Genomic DNA, 16533 nt, shown 5'->3' with positions numbered 1-16533 from the left:
GGGAGTGGATGGGCTGTCAAAGTAACTGCTCAAGGCAGTTTTTGGAAACCGTGTCCAAAAGTACCCCGCAAGACTGCTCGTCTGTACCCTGCAATGAATCCATAGTCGTCCCAGTGTATACTCGGTAGGTTAAAGTTACTTTCTACTAATATTGCATGGGAGCCTGCCCGGTTGGCCGTGCGGTCTAACTTTCCGGGCGGGAAGGAGCGCCTGGTCCCCGACACGAATCTGCGCGATGGATTTGTGTCGAGATCCGGTGAACCGGCCAGTCTGTGGATGGTTTTTAGGCGGTTTTCCATCTGCCTCGGCGAATGCGGGCTGGTTCCCAATATTCCGCCTCAGTTACACTACATAGGCGATTGCTGCGCAAACAAGTTCTCCACGTATGTGTACACCACCATTACTCTACCACGCAAACATCGGGATTACACTCGTCTGGTGTTAGAGGTTCCCTGGGGGGTCCACGGGGGCCGAACCGCACAATAACCCTTATGTTCGGTGTGGGGCAGCGGAGGGGTGAAGTGGACTGCGGTAGTCGTCGTGGGGTTGTGGACCACTGCGGCTGTGGCGGCGACGGAGCCTCTCCGTCGTTTCTAGATCCCTGGTTAACATACAATACATGCAATACAATATTGCATGGTCTTGGTATTTTCGCGCTACAGACTTCCTTTGAATAACTAAAACTCATAAATAATAAAATTCGCTACAGTTTGAAAGTTATTTATTTCTAAAAAGTGCAACCCAGTTTTAGAACGTACGTTCCATCTTCAGGTGTATATTAAAACGTGAGTCACAAAAGATCCATAGCTGAGGTTAAAATAGGTGATGATGAATAATAGTTGTGGATGTCCCGTCAAGAGAATCGTGACTCTAATACTATCGCAGCGGAAGCAGGAGCCCCATAAAAACATCCAACAATTGACCTGTAATACGTAACCACATAACTTCACACTCAAATTTGGTCTCAATATTTTTGTCAACAGCAATGAAGAGTCCCCTCCTATGGCGTCTAATCTCTCTTTTCGATATACGTTCCATGGATCTCAGAGGTTTTCACTTCGGGTAAAGGGCAGCTCTCGGTTCTGAGAATAATTTGAGCTCGAGAAATTTCCTGGAGGCCAGTAAAATCGGGAACTATGTTACGAATAATTTGCTGATAAAATATTGACAGTCGAAGTGTCATTGCATGCGGTTTGATTTCGCTACCTGCGTTTCATCTGGCGAGTGTTCATCAGAGTAGCTCAAATGTTTTCACGGGAACTGGGCGAGATCGAGTTTCGTTTGCTGACGGCAACAATTGCTGTCGGGTTTGAAACTGATTGTCGTTGTCACTGCATGACATTTTTGTCATGTCCCTGTCAGGATCCTTTCAGAACCACTGGTCTTACACTGTATAAGTAGGCTGTGAGTGCGACACCATTCCTAGTTGACACACTGGACAGTCTACATTAAAGAATCAAGAAATCGGACAGCCTCATTCACGGTGTGATCATGGGCACGTCGAAACATGATAGTCCTTTCTGTCACGTCTCCACATCCACCCATCTGACTGCGCTGATTCCATGCAACTGGCAGGAACACAAAATCTCACGATTACGTAAAAGGTTTACTCGGTACTAGTTCCACACAGTTTAGTTAACAATCCTGTCACATTAATGAAACTATCGCCTTTGTTCAGTGTCAACGTGCAATAACCATTTACAGACGGCAGATGCCAGCACTAGCAGTGGAGGATATATGAATTCTGTTGGGGGGACACGGAAGACAGTCATTGTCTTAATGGGGAAATGGAGTTGTTTATCTAAGGTCCAAAAGGGCATGATTATTGGCTGGGAGCATTTCTGAAATGGCTAAGTTTGTAATCTCTTCATGTGTTGCCATGGTTAAACTATACTGCACATGGAAAAATGGCAGTATCCAAAATTGGTACTGATGTCACTGTGGTACTGATCATAGAAAAAGGGATGAATGACAGCTGTGGCGACGTGTAGGGACGAACAGACGTGCAATTGTTGAGCAATTGACTTTCAAGATGAACCAAGGGGCTATCAACAATGTCTCCTCAACGACCATTCAGTGAAAGTTGCTGCGTATGGGCCTCTGTAGCTGGTGCCTGGTTCAAGCACCCAATGCTGACAGCTATTCATTGGTACCAAAGACTGGAATTTGCAAGCCAATACCAAAACTGAACGTCCACTGAGTGGTGACAGGTTTCCTTTTCAGATGAATCACGTTAGTGCTGCATCGGAGAAATGGCCATTGGCGAAACACCCTGAAAGCAAACACCCTGCACGTGTTATGGCCTTGGGAATGTTTTTGTGCAGTCCCTGGGTGATCTCATCATCGAGGAAGGAACAGTGGATCAATACAAATATGCCTCTATCCTTGGGGACCATGTACAGCCCTATAAGCAGTTTGTTTCTCCTCAGCACGATGGCACTTACCAGGAGGACAATGCAGTGTGTCACACAGCTCTCAGAGTGCATGTGTTGTTTGAAGAGCACCAGAACGAGTTTCCATACTCCCATGGCCACCAAACTTCCCAGATTGAAGAGGCTCCAGAAGTCCTATCTATCCAATGGTTATAAATTACACATTTTCTCAGAAAGTATTTGATCTAGAAAGTTGAAATTTTTACAAGTTATTTATTGGAGTATTGGCTACAACTTAACACAGGGATTTTTAAAATTTTGAATTCAGTTATTAGAGATTCATTTCTTCTAATGTAATGAAAATTAAATGAAATGAGCATATGGCATTGTTGGCCAGGAGGTCCCATCCGGGGAAGTTCGGCCACCAAGTGCAAGTCTTATTTAAGTTGACACCACATTAGCCGACTTGCATGTCAGTGATGAGGATGAAATGATTATGAGGACAACACAACACCCAGTCTCTGAGTGGAGAAAATCTCCAACCCAACTAGGAATTGAATCCGGGCCTGCTTGCATGGGAGGTGAGCACGTTACCACCCAGCTAAGCAAGCGGTCTTTCTATTCTAATGAAAAGTCATTAATTTTTGTGCCATTTTTTGTTTATAAATTCAACAATATACAGGTTTTTAGGAAAAGACTGTGTTATGTTATGCAGAAGGGACTATATCACATTTTCTGAAAATTTGAAGCAGGTTCGTTTGGTAGATCCTGGGAAAATGTGTAATTTGTATGAAAAAATAAAACTTGTGGGACTCAACAAAATTTGGATTAGCTTTTTAGTATAGTCCAGGTCCATAGGATCATCATCATCTTCTGCAAACTCCTCCTCCAGCTTCCTCTTTGTCCTCCTCCTGTTTACTCTGGCTTGTGTTTCTAGGCTATTTACAGCCCTGTCAGCAGACCGAAGATGTTCCGAGACTAAAGAAAGCATCATTCGTACAATGTCAAAACCTATCTTCATTCCCATATTTTGAAATACTTTGCACCTTGCAACACTGCCATCATTGAAAGTAGCAACAACATCATACACACCAAAGTGAAGTGTTTCTATTCCAGTTACCACAGTCTTGGGTGTTCTTGATCATATAACACTATTTACACTTTCATTGGGGTTTTGAGCGTTTCCATCAACACAATTTTTGAGCAATTCAGATGCTGCTAAGTCTCTTAAAGTAGATTTTGCCACCTCCATTACCACATCAGGCAGACGATATTTATGAGTGTACAGTTCACCATTTAGCAATCCCGTGATGCATTTACACCAACTGTTTTCTCTTTTGGGGCACAAGTAATGATTGGAGACTTTCACTAGTTGAAAAAGTATGAAAAAAAGGAGCCCAAACTGCCTTCTTCATTTCATCGACACTTTGTGTGTTTTGCAGAATAGTCATTCCATAATAGTTTTGTATTTTCTCAATTGCACTATCAGTTAACCTTCCCTTCCCATCCAACCCTTTATCACCACTGTGTTTTTTTTTTTTTTTTTTTTACAAAACTTTCAGTCACTGACATTTTGATCCCATTTGTTTCTGTACATGTCCAATACACTCAAATTACTGCATTACAACCAACACCATAGGGCTTCAGTTCTTGAATATGTTTGAAACTTTTGAATCACCGGCACCAAGGTAATTCTCATATCACACTTTATCATATGCAACAGAACACTGAAATATACTAGGAACACCAGCCACCTCCATTCCTCCACTAATGCCACTGTAGCTAGCTGTGCGATTATTTTCATGCGTACCTTTATTTTTTTGTGGACACCTACAACATTTAGATATTACTGCTACACCTAAACCTTGCCCTATACATATACCGGTGGCAGATACTACACCATGAAGAGATGTGTGTCCCTTTATGCCAGGTACCATCAAATGTTGCAGTCAAGTCTCTGTTACCACTGATTTCTATTCCTCCCTCTTCTACAGATTTTGTCATAGATTATATACAGACATCTTCCACTTTAGACCCCATAAATCTATTGTAGTTCATAATCTGCACCTGCACTACCATCCTTACCAATTATATACAAGGCATAAACAAATCTAATGTGGTGTTGGTGTTCATAGATTTTGTTACTACTTTCTTCATTTGGAGTTCTGCAACCCTGTTCCAAAAGATGGTCATGTCAGAACACTTACCAGAATTCAGTTCCATTTCACTGGCAAATCTAAGTGATTTTTTTATATAGAGTTCCAGACTGACTTCACTACACTGAATACATCTTACACAGTTTGCAAAAATTCCGTTGAGAACAGACATATCAAATATTTCACTCACATCTTGTTTACCCATAAAACATTCACACTTTCTACTAATGGAACCAAGCTTCCTATGCGAAGTACTTTCTTTTTCACTTTCATTGCAATGGGCAGGTGTACCAGCAATGTTAGGTTCAGCACTTGGTTATCTTCTTTATTATTATGGTAATAACACCTCCCTTTAGCTTTCCAAGATGTTCCCTTTTCTTAAAACCCTTCAGAGGATTTCTAGTCACTTTACACTTACCCATGATTATCCATCAATAAAACAGAGATTTCAATGAACAAAACTCACTATGAATATTTTCAGGATTATAAGAGAGCAAATAAACATGAAACACACAACAATTGAGCAAGCGATATATATCAAACTATCACATATTAAACACAACACTTATTTTGTAACACTTATTTTCTCTCACATCACTAAAATGTATATGATGAGCATGTAGATTCATGATCACAACATTTGACAGCAGTTTAATAATGTCACCTTGGGTCACAACCATGCAGAACATATTTCAAATGTATTTTAAAAATGATCGTATTCTTCTGAACTGAATAAAATATATATCAGATGGAAGTAGAAAGTCTGTAGATTTTTAAAATGCAAAAAAGTAAAAATTGAACATTTCATGATATTGAACCTTTCCGGAGTCCCATAAACTCAATGAAAAATCTGCGGGACCAACTTGACTAGTGTGGTCACACAGTGGATCCTCAACTGTGGAACCTCGTGCAGCTGGCCGCAGCACTGGGGCCAGCATGGCTCCACATCCCTGTCGGTAAATTCCAGAAGCTCATTCTCTCTTTCTGCATGTCTCACATTGGTTTGGCATAGCAAAACGTGGTTAATCATGTTTTTGACAGGTAGTCACTTTAAAATCGCTGGACAGTGTATATGCACTGTAATGCACGTGGTTTCTGTACTTAATCACTGTCCTGTCAGTTTTTCCTAAATCTAAATACAGAAAAATGAATAAAGTGACATTTTACATATAACAAGTCAGCACAGTTTGTAGCAATATTTTGATGTTTCTTATTACCTCCTCGTTTTCTTGGGCTTCTGTCCTGCATCAGCACAGCACTGACATGTTTATTAACTGATTTAGCATGGTTAGTTTAAGGGGTGGCTAGATGCCCTTCCTCTTGCCATCCAGTTCTGAATCTGAAGACAGATTTAATGGTGTATATCTTCAGGAGGGAAGAATGAGACAGTAGGACTAAGAATGAAGTGCTCTGATTAAAAAGGGTGTTTCACAGTGATGTAGTCTTTTGTCCCTACTGTTCAAACTATATGTCAAAGAAGCAATGATGAAAATAAAAGAAACGTTCAAGAGAGTGATTAAAATTCAAGGTGAAAGGATGACAGTAATAAAATTCGCTGATGGTATTGCTATTCTCAGTAAAAGTGAAGAAGAATTATAGGATTTGTTGAATGGAATGAACAGTCTAATGAGAACAGAGTATGGACTGAGAGTATATCAAAGAAAGGTGAAAGTAATGAGAAGTAGCAGAAATGAGAACAGTGAGAAACTTAATATCAGAATTGGTGATCACAAAGGCAATAAAGTTAAGGAATTCTGGTACCTAGGCAGCAAAATAACAGATGATGGATGGAGCAAGGGGGACATAAAAAGGAGAGTAGCACTGGCAAATAGGGCATTCCTCACAAAGAGATATCTATTAGTATCAAACACAGCCCTTAATTTGGGGAAGAAATTTCTGAGACTCTGCATTTGGAGTGCAGCATTGAATGGCAGTAAACATGGCTATGGGAAACCAGAGCAGAAGAGAAATTAAGCAATTGAGATGTGGTGCTATAGACATATGTTGAAAATTAGGTGGACTGACAGGATAAGGAATGAGGAGGTCGTAGAGTCAGTGAGGAAAGCAGTATATAGAAAACATTGACAAGACAGAGGGACAGGATGATATATAGGGTGTCCAAAAAGTCTTTCCCTGATTACATAAATTTATAACTCAGGCTAGAAGTAAGATACAAATATGAAATTGGTGTCTAATTGTTTACAAACTATCAAAGTTTTTTTCACACATCAGTAAACTTCCACATGAGCACCCTTGGTAGCATGTAGCACATCCAGGCGATATTCAATTTCCGTCCATACATTAGTCAACATCACTGGAGGGATCGATTCAACGACTATGGTTATCCGTTGCCGCAGGGTTTCAAGGTCTGGTACACGTGTTCGGTAGACCTCGTCCTTGACATAAACCCGTAAAAAGAATTCTAATGGGGTTATGTTCCATCGCCCAGGAAAGGTCATATCGAGATAGGCATGGACGTCAAAACCCCAATGAGGCCGTGCACCATCTTGCTGAAAAAAGACATCGAGGTGATACTGAAGCAGCTGAGAAACAGCATACAGTTTCAACATGTCCAGATACACTGCAGATGTGATTGTAGCCTCAGCAAAGAAGAGTGGCCCGATAATTCGATTGTGCAATAGCACACACCAAATATTCACCTTTGGACTGCCTCTGGTGCACTCCATGACCTCACCAGGGGGTTGTGAACCCCAAATGTGCAAATTATGGCGATTCACTACTCCACTGACAAAAATGGTCACTTCGTCAGAAAAGGCAATTCATCTGAGATAACCATCATCGTCCTCAATACATGATAGCATTTCGACCGCAAAGTCATATCGACGTGTACTGTCATTGTATGCACGAAACAATAAACGTTTGTGTAAAATGTCATGGAAAGAGCTTTTTGGCATCTGTAATTCACATGAAGCCTTGCGCACCGATTTCTTTGGACTTCACAGAAAAGACTGCCTTACAGCTTCCACGCTGTCTGCTGAGGTTCTTGGTTGACCAGACCTCGGAAGGTCAGCAACTGATCCTGTGTTCTTGAACTTCTCATACCAGGCTTTAATGCTCTTGACATCATGTAGATTCCTTCCAAATGTTGTCTGGAAGTGTCTCTGCACTGTGGTTGGTGATCATGTCTCATGGTACCACAGGACACACTGTGCCTTCTCCTGATTGGTTAACATGGCTTCTTGGGCACTGCACCTCATCCACTACTTATGTACTGTGAACCTAAAACAGAAAAAAAACTTTGATAGTTGTAAACAATTCGACACAAGTTTCATATTTGTATCTTACTTCTAGCCTGAGTTATCAATTTATGTAATCAGGGAAAGTCTTTTCGGACACCCTGTATATCTGTTAAGACATCAGGGATTAACTTCCATGGTACTTGAGGAAGCTGTAGAGTGTAAAAAATGTAGAGGAAGACAGAGGTTGGAATACATCCAGGTTGAGGATTTAAGCTGCAATTGTTATTCAGAGATGAAAAAGTTGGCACCCTTTGTGGAAAATTTCTGGCATTGGAAGTGCTTTTTGCTTGGTGCCCATGGGACTTAGGGACTCTGTGTTATTCTGTAGTTGATGAAGATGGCTGAGAGCGAGCAAATAGCAGTGCATATATATGGTTTCACACACTGTGTCTCAGTCAGCCATTGGTTTTACAGTGGACATCAAGGAAGAGCAATGAATTGTCTATCTCAACCTCCACCATGCAAACTCGGTATGGCTGTGAATGATCTCAGGTGTTCCAAGAATTTCTCAGGTTTTTATGTCAATAAACAACTGCAAAACTGCGAGGATATGAAGGCAAAACCAAGCTTTAAGAAAGGTTAGGATTGAGACAAACCTTCAATTTGAGAAAGAAACCAAAAAACATACTTCTAGCTTATTAGATCAGCATAAACAGCTGTTGGTTAAGAATTTTCAACAATCGGCAGAAATTTCACCTCTACCCAATTTTAACTCAGTCAATGTGAAATGTCAGCTATCTATTGCATCAAAATATTCAAGGGCTGAGAAATAAAATTAATGAATCAATTATCTGTGTAGCTGAATTAGAGTACTCAAACACAGGTGACATAATCTGCCTCTTTGAACATCATTTGACTACTGGTATAGAGCTTTTAAGTGTCACAGGATTTAAGTAAGCATCTAACTTTTGTAGAGCAGAAATGGAGAAAGGAGGAGTTGCCACATTCATCAGGAACTGTCATAAATTTAAGAACATAGACATTCATAAGTTTTACCTAGAACTGTATATGGAAGCAAGTGCAACAGAAGTAGAATTTCATAAAAAATCCTTCATAACATTAAGTGTGACTTTAATCTGTTCATAAACCATCTTGAAGCTGTATTGGCTCAATTAAAAACCAAATACAAAGAAATAGTGGTTGCTGGTGACTTCAATGTAGATCTCCTTTAAGACTCTCCCAATAAGAGCTTATTTGAGTTAGTAACACTATCATTCAACTTCATTTTCACTGTAAAGTTCCCAACTAGGGTAGCCAATTGCTCACAAACAGCCATTGATAATATCTTTATAGAAAAGTCCAATGAACAAAATTATATTAAAAAACCAATAGTCAATGGCCTCTCACACCATGACATGCAGTTCCTTCCGTTAAATGTTAATACTGAACAGGATATAAAATCTGTTAAATCTGAACTCAAGAGGGTAATCAATAAGCCAAAAATTGATTATTTTAGGACACTCCTCAGAGACATTCAATCGAGTGATGTTTACTGTGCTCATGGCATGAATGAAAAATATAATACTTTTGCTAATAAAGTGCTTACCTTATTTGAAGGCTATTTTCCCCCAAAACTAACTAAGGTTGGAGCAGAGTCTACAAAGAAGCCATGGATTACTCAAGGAATAGAGATATCTCGTAAAACAAAAAGAAAACTGTATCTGTCAAACCGAAAAAGTTCTGATGTTGGTGCTATAGCACATTACAAGAAATGCTGCAAAATATTAAAGACTTAATATGGACATTAAAGCAAATAAATTACAAGGTAAAGATAGTCATATCAGATAAACAAAATAAAGACAATATGGGATATAGTGAAGGAGGAGACGAGTAGAACCAGACATGAAGAGGGGCAAATAGCATTACGAGTAGATGATACATTGCTGACAGATGTGTGTAGTGTTGCAGAACTTTTTAACAAACATTTTATAACTGTTACTGAAAAGATGGGGTTGTCAGGTTCTGTAGATGCTGCCATGGTATATCTCAGACCAGACATTTCCAGTAACTTCCATAATATGAATTTGACCCTCACTGCCCCAGCAGAAGTAATGGCCATCATAAAATCTTTAAAATCTAAAACATCTAGTGAGTATGATGAAATATAAACAAAGTTAATTAAAGAATGTGATTCTGAGTTAAGTAACATATTAAGCTATCTGTGTAACCAGTTGTTTATCAGTGGAATATTCTCTGAATGGTTGAAATATGCTGAAGTTAAGCCACTGATTAAGAAGGGAGATAAAGAAATGGTATCAAATTTCTGTCCAATTTCACTTTTGCCAGCATTCTCAAAAATTTTAGAAAAGTTAATGTACAATCAACTTTATAACCATCTTGTCACAAATAACATACTGTCAAAGTTGCAGTTCAGATTTCTAAAGGATACTGATACTGAGAAGGCTATCTATACTTACAGTGAAAATGTACTTAAATCATTAGACAAAAAATTGCAGACAACTGGTATATTTTGTGATCTGTCAAAGGCATTTGACTGTGTAAATCACAATATCCTTTTAAGTAAACTAGAATATTATGGTGTAACAGGAAATGCTGCAAAATGGTTCAAATCTTATATCTCTGGCAGGAAACAAAGGGTGTTATTAGGAAAGAGACATGTATTAAGTTATCAGGTATCATCCCATGGGAACTACCGTATTTACTCGAATCTAAGCCGCACCTGAAAAATGAGATTCGAAATAAAGGAAAAAAAAATCCCGAATCTAAGCCGCACCTGAAATTTCAGACTCAAAATTCAAGGGGAGAGAAAAGTTTTAGGCCGCACCTCCAAATCGAAACAAAGTTGGTCCATTGTAATATGAGACACAATTTAGGTCGAATGAAAGACGGTACAGCTACAGTAGTTTTGTTCGAGTCGTAAGATTAGCAGTTAAGCTTTACCAGATAGCCATTGCTATGCGTCAGGCGCTCCGTCCGTATTTATACGGGTACCCTTCCTTTTTCACGTGCTTCTTCTGGTTTGAATCGATTGCTTATTTTGCTTTGATCTGATAAGTGCCGTTTTCTTTGTTTAGGTGTTTACGTCACTCTAAGCTGAAAAGACCAGAAGAAGGGATCGGTTGGTGGGACATGTTCTGAGGCATCAAGGGGTCACTAATTTAGTATTGGAGGGCAGCGTGGAGGGTAAAAATCGTAGAGGAAGACCAAGAGATGAATACACTAAGCAGATTCAGAAGGATGTAGGTTGCAGTAAGTACTGGGAGATGAAGAAGCTTGCACAGGATAGAGTAGCATGGAGAGCTGCATCAAACCAGTCTCAGGACTGAAGACCACAACAACAACAAGCTGAAAATGCATTCTGTGCTGCGTCATGCATTGTTTGTCACATAATTCTGCACAGAAATTAGTCATCTTAGATTTAAAAATCTAGTCAGTTGCCGTGCTTCATTTCTGACTGTATCACTATTAGGCATAAGAATAATACGAATATAAACATGACATGATTCATATATTCTTCCGCATTTGCTGTTGTCTCACTCTAGTTTCGTGGTTTATTAGGCAGACAGGATTTAAATGAGATAGCAGCAAACATGAAAGAATACATGGCAAAATGTTTATATTCGTATTATTCTTATGGTGAAGAGAATACTGCATGTGATTCACATTTCATCAGGCTCCTATTAGCAACAGTCTTGCCAGTCGGATTTTCATAGTACATTGAAATTCTGCTAAATTTGAAGATGAACAATATGGAATTTGTATTTACTTCGTTGGATAATGTATGAAAATGCAGTGGTCGAAACTCGGGGCGGAGAAAAAAAAGCTCGTCTTCCACCTTTTTTTTTTAAATTTATTTACTGACGCAGAGGTTTTGTCGCCAGTATTTATCTCTGTGCCTACAAAACATGCCTGTGTAGCGCTGCATCTTCATATATTCGACGGCAGAAGTTAGTTGTGGCGGCACCTACCAACATTTTTCAGAACTTCTGCTTGCTTTGCACTCGATTCTAAGCCACAGGCGGTTTTTTGGATTACAAAAACTGGAAAAAAAATGCGGCTTAGATTCGAGTAAATACGGTAATTACATGTGAGGTCTCACAAAGTTCCATCTTAGGACCCTTACTTTTTCTTGTGTATATCAATGACCTTTCATCAGTAACATGACCAGATGCCAAATTTGTTTTGTTTGCTGATGATACAAACATAGCAATAAACAGAAAATAAATAGCAATCTTAGAAAGATTGGCTAGTAAAATATTTGTGAATATTAATCACTGGTTCCTAGCCAATTCTTTGTCACTAAACTTTGAAAAAACACACTACATGCAGTTCAGAACTTGTAAGCAGTGTCCCACAAGTATATGCCTAACATATGATGACTAGCAGATAGAGGAAATGGACAGTATTAAGTTCTTGAGTATTACAGCTTGATAATAAATTCAACTGGGAGGAGCACACCAGAGAACTGCTGAAGCATCTAAACAAATCACTATTTGCAATGCGAATTCTGTCAGACATAGGGGATATAAAATTGAAAAACCTTTCACTATGTAATGTCATATGGGATTATTTTTTGGGGTGATTCATCAAGCTAAGCTGAAGTTTTCTGGGCACAAAAACATGCAATAAGAGTTATAAGTGGTGTGAACTGTTTAGGGGACTAGGGGAACTAACTACTGCTTCCCAATATATTTATTCATTAATGAAATTTGCCATTAAAAATATATCACTTTTTCAGACCAACAGTTCAGTAGCCATAAAAAGCTTAATAACCAATGAAATTCAGTTTAAGAGAAGCATAAAGAATTTATTGGTGGCCAACTACTTCTACTCCATTGATGAATTTCTCAGTAGAACCAACTGATTTTGTGTGTTCATTGTAAATAAGTATTGTAGTAGTACTATTATATGTTTATTACCTTATAAATACAAAAAAATTTTTTTTTAATTTTAAATTCAGTGCATTAATGCAATCTTACTAAATGAGTGTTGTAAAATGATACTTTCATATAGCGTTCATAAAAAAAAAGACAATCATTCCACTTGGGATCTGTGGAAGGTACATTAGCTTATTTCTTTTAGTTGTAAATATTTGTCATGTATTATTGTTTGTCTGACATGTTCTTCTTCCTGGAGGACCACCTCACTATGAATCAATTGGAATGAAATTAACTCTAATCTAATCTAATGAATTTCCACTTGCCCATGGTCGAATAGTACTACGTGGGATCTCATAGAATCTTAACTACATTAAATGGATTTCATTAATTTGATAATTTCAGTAATTCATGAGCTCATGAAACCATGCATAGTTTCTTGAATCATGTCCTCTTCGCTTTGCTGACTAAGTTCTATGTAGCGCTAGTGTTCATATTATATTCCTTTACTCATCGCTACCACCCAATCACCTGATGTGCTTTAGCTAGTTATTCTGTCCCAGACTGTTCTCTCTCTGTTAAATGTATGCAAAACTAGGTGTCTACTGTCACTCTCAAATTCTTGTAAGCCCTATTCATTGGCAATTGGTTTCAATATAGCTTCTATTGCCATCAGCAGTCCCACTAGTACCACTGGTTGTAATGCTGTATAGTCAGTCCACAATGAAGCAAATCACTCGTGAGTTTGGTGCTGGGCAACACCAACAGATGAGAGGTCATACCACCCAGAAGTAACCCCTTTCTTTGGGGCAGGGAAGCCACTCATATACACATGTACCTGTGCTCACTGCATGTCACAGAACACAGAGATTAGCATGGTTGCAGGAATATCACCATTACACATTTGAAGAGTTGAAAAAAGATAGCCTAGTACACAGAAAGTACAGATGGATGGCAAGTTACGAATATGTCAAAAACTTCAACAGGAGATGCATCCTATTTCCCAGTAAGGCATCGTTGAAGCAAGTGGTGGAGATTTTCTCATTCCAGTGTGTTTCCACCAACTGAAATGAGTCTCTTGTTTTGTATATCATTGTCTCTCATAGGTGAACACTACAGGAGACTATTTGCAGATGATTTAGAGCTGTTTAGTTGCTACAACATATTTTAGGACACCTACACATCGATGTCAATGCTCAACCAAATTTTTCCCAAATTTTGTCAGTTTGATAAAAGCTTAACAGGCATGAGGGTTCTTGTGACTCCTCACTCTTCCTGAATCTGCTAATCTTGATACTACTGAGCACTTCCTGTATTCCAACTCTGTAAACTATGTGCCCTGGGCACAACTTCAAACAACCTCTATGAGTTTTGATCATTGGTCAAGTGGTCATGGATCAGAATAGCTACCCAACTTTTTGGAGTCTGGAGTCCAAACAACAACGCAACAGCCCTGTCACTGGGGCAAAAATATGCTAGTACACTCTGCTAGGTAGAAGCCTTAAGTTCAACAGGTTATGAATGTATTCCTACCTTATCTATGGGCCCTGAAAGCTACCACATTTTCTTGTTGGGCATGGAAGCTATCCTGAGAGCATGCCGTTTACAAGAAGGTATGTGCACAGCATAACAATTTGCAAGATAATGGTATATCGTGGTAACCTAGATATCGGACCACAACACAGAATTACAGTTGCAGTCAGATTTAATGTGATATCATTAAAGAACCTCACCTGATTCCCAAGGATTTTATGCACCCCAGTGGAATTTAAAATGACTGAATAAATTTATCTGAAGAATACTGCATTTTGTGATGGAGTCTGGTATTGAATTTACTTATACAAGTGATTTCAGTTGTTCATGAGAATATTTCCCAATTACAGGCAACCACAGACCATCAAATATCATATTCACCAAGCTAGTTCCGACTGCTGTTGTGGAATATCACCACAGACACTTTTCTAGTTGTTATGAATTATGAAGATTGCCATAAAGTTTGTGGTGCATGGTTGAGATACCCCTTTCATCTTTGCATGCAGCTCTCATGCACAAAACATATACAAGGACCAAATGAGATGATTAAAAGATCTATTTATGAATAAATAAGGCTGTCAATTAATATTGGTTACTTACTACTTCATATATTAATTCATTTATATTTGTCCCTTATTACATGAAATATATTTGGCTACTTGCCCTTTGTGACATCTTCAGTTTTTCATGGCTTCATGAATTTTGGTGGAGCTATCACAATACAATGACCGTAAGATGATAGCTCCTAAAAATAGTTTTCTGCAGATGGCGCCTCAGTGATGCACAAAACCTAAAACGTGTATCTGAAAACATTTAATACAACAATTAACTTTGCACAAGTGTTCATACAGAATGTATTTCATTCTTACCATAATTGTCCATTAATAACTTTTGCTATTTTTATTGTAATTTGTGTTCTTATAGTAAAGCATTGGGGTACCTCATAACAAAGTATAAGCATAAGACCGAAATGAAAAGTATTCGAACTGTGGCAGTATATTAGACAGACTCTTCAGGGACATGATCTGATGATAATTTACAATGTGGAAAGTGATATCAGTTAATCTGATAATCCAGCTGCACTTCTGTATTGCTGCCTTGTCAACCAAGAGGCTGATTTATGTGCCACTCAGACTGTCATTCTGACATTTGAGATATGAAAGGAAGGCTATAAATTGTTAATGCCTGAAGTATTAAATATATAACCAAGCATTATCTCTTATTATTTACTGCAGTTTTTTTTAATTTTGTGTTAGTTGAATCACACACCTGAATCACACAGCAAATTTACTCATGTATTTGAATATGTCACAGCGATTTTAAGATGGTGATAGCTGTTTGTTTCAGAGACACTAAAAATCTGTGGTTTGGTTTTAGTAAATCTGAATGTGCTGAAACAGTGTTACAGATCACAGAAAAATTAAGTGGTAACATAATATATGCAAAACACTGTTAGGTTAGTTTATTAACTCATCGCAAGAGGATTAAAGTTTAAAATTTACACAGTGTAAGATATTTCACAGCCATTTTATGTTGATACAATGTTAATACTTTCACGAGTTTGATAATATTGTGGTACAGTTTAATGCAATATTGCTCTCTCTATATCGCAAGCTATAAAATTATGAGCATTAATCAAAAATTAGAAAATATTATGTCGCTAAAATCCTGGCACTGAAGTTTCTCAGTTTTGCTCAATGACAAATAGAATGACTGTGCATCCGAGTATTGCAACCCAGACAGTAATTACATTATTACATTAAATCATAGATACCATTTATATATATCTTTACAAGAAGAAGCCATGCTGTCACATCAGTTTTTACTTAATTTCATACTGGTTCTCTTCTGTAACATCACATTACTAATCTGTACCTAAAAGTCAGATAACACAATTATCTACATTACGCAGTTATATATGAAGCACAAATATGTTTCTAATGATTACAAGTCAGTTCTTTCACTGTATTTTATAGTCTGGCAGTCAGTAGCCAAGATAAAAGACATCACTTAGTGGCAACATGAAAAGTGTGGAATCATGACCAAATCATAACCTGTTTCTCAAAACTATTTCACATTTTCATGTCCCTACCTTACATTTTAAAAAAATGTTCTTCTAAAGTTAGTCTCTCTATTCATAATGTCCCTGTTTGGATCTATTTCTAGAAGTTATTAAATAAAAATGTTAATTACTTTACATAACCAAAAGATTCAATATGTATGCACATTTTGTACATTCTTGATTAGTAATTATCTACAAATATGTACAATTGGGTTCAAAACATAATTATAAAGAAGGCATACTGTTCACTCACAATTTTTTAATTGGTTTAGAAAGTAATTTTCTACTCTGTTCGATTCATGTGGCAATATG

The 16533-nt window shown here is 38.1% G+C and overlaps 1 protein-coding gene across 1 annotated transcript in view; it reads left to right on the top strand.

Moving 5' to 3' along the window:
- Positions 1-16533, top strand: part of LOC126456453 (protein Wnt-8b-like) — a 141455-nt gene that overhangs the window by 69142 nt on the left and 55780 nt on the right. The window lies entirely within an intron of this gene.

Source organism: Schistocerca serialis, chromosome 2, assembly GCF_023864345.2.
Source record: "Schistocerca serialis cubense isolate TAMUIC-IGC-003099 chromosome 2, iqSchSeri2.2, whole genome shotgun sequence".
Classification (NCBI taxonomy): Eukaryota; Metazoa; Arthropoda; class Insecta; order Orthoptera; family Acrididae; genus Schistocerca; species Schistocerca serialis.
Note: the sequence above shows the minus strand (reverse complement) of the source record. Positions and strands in the feature narration are given on the sequence as shown.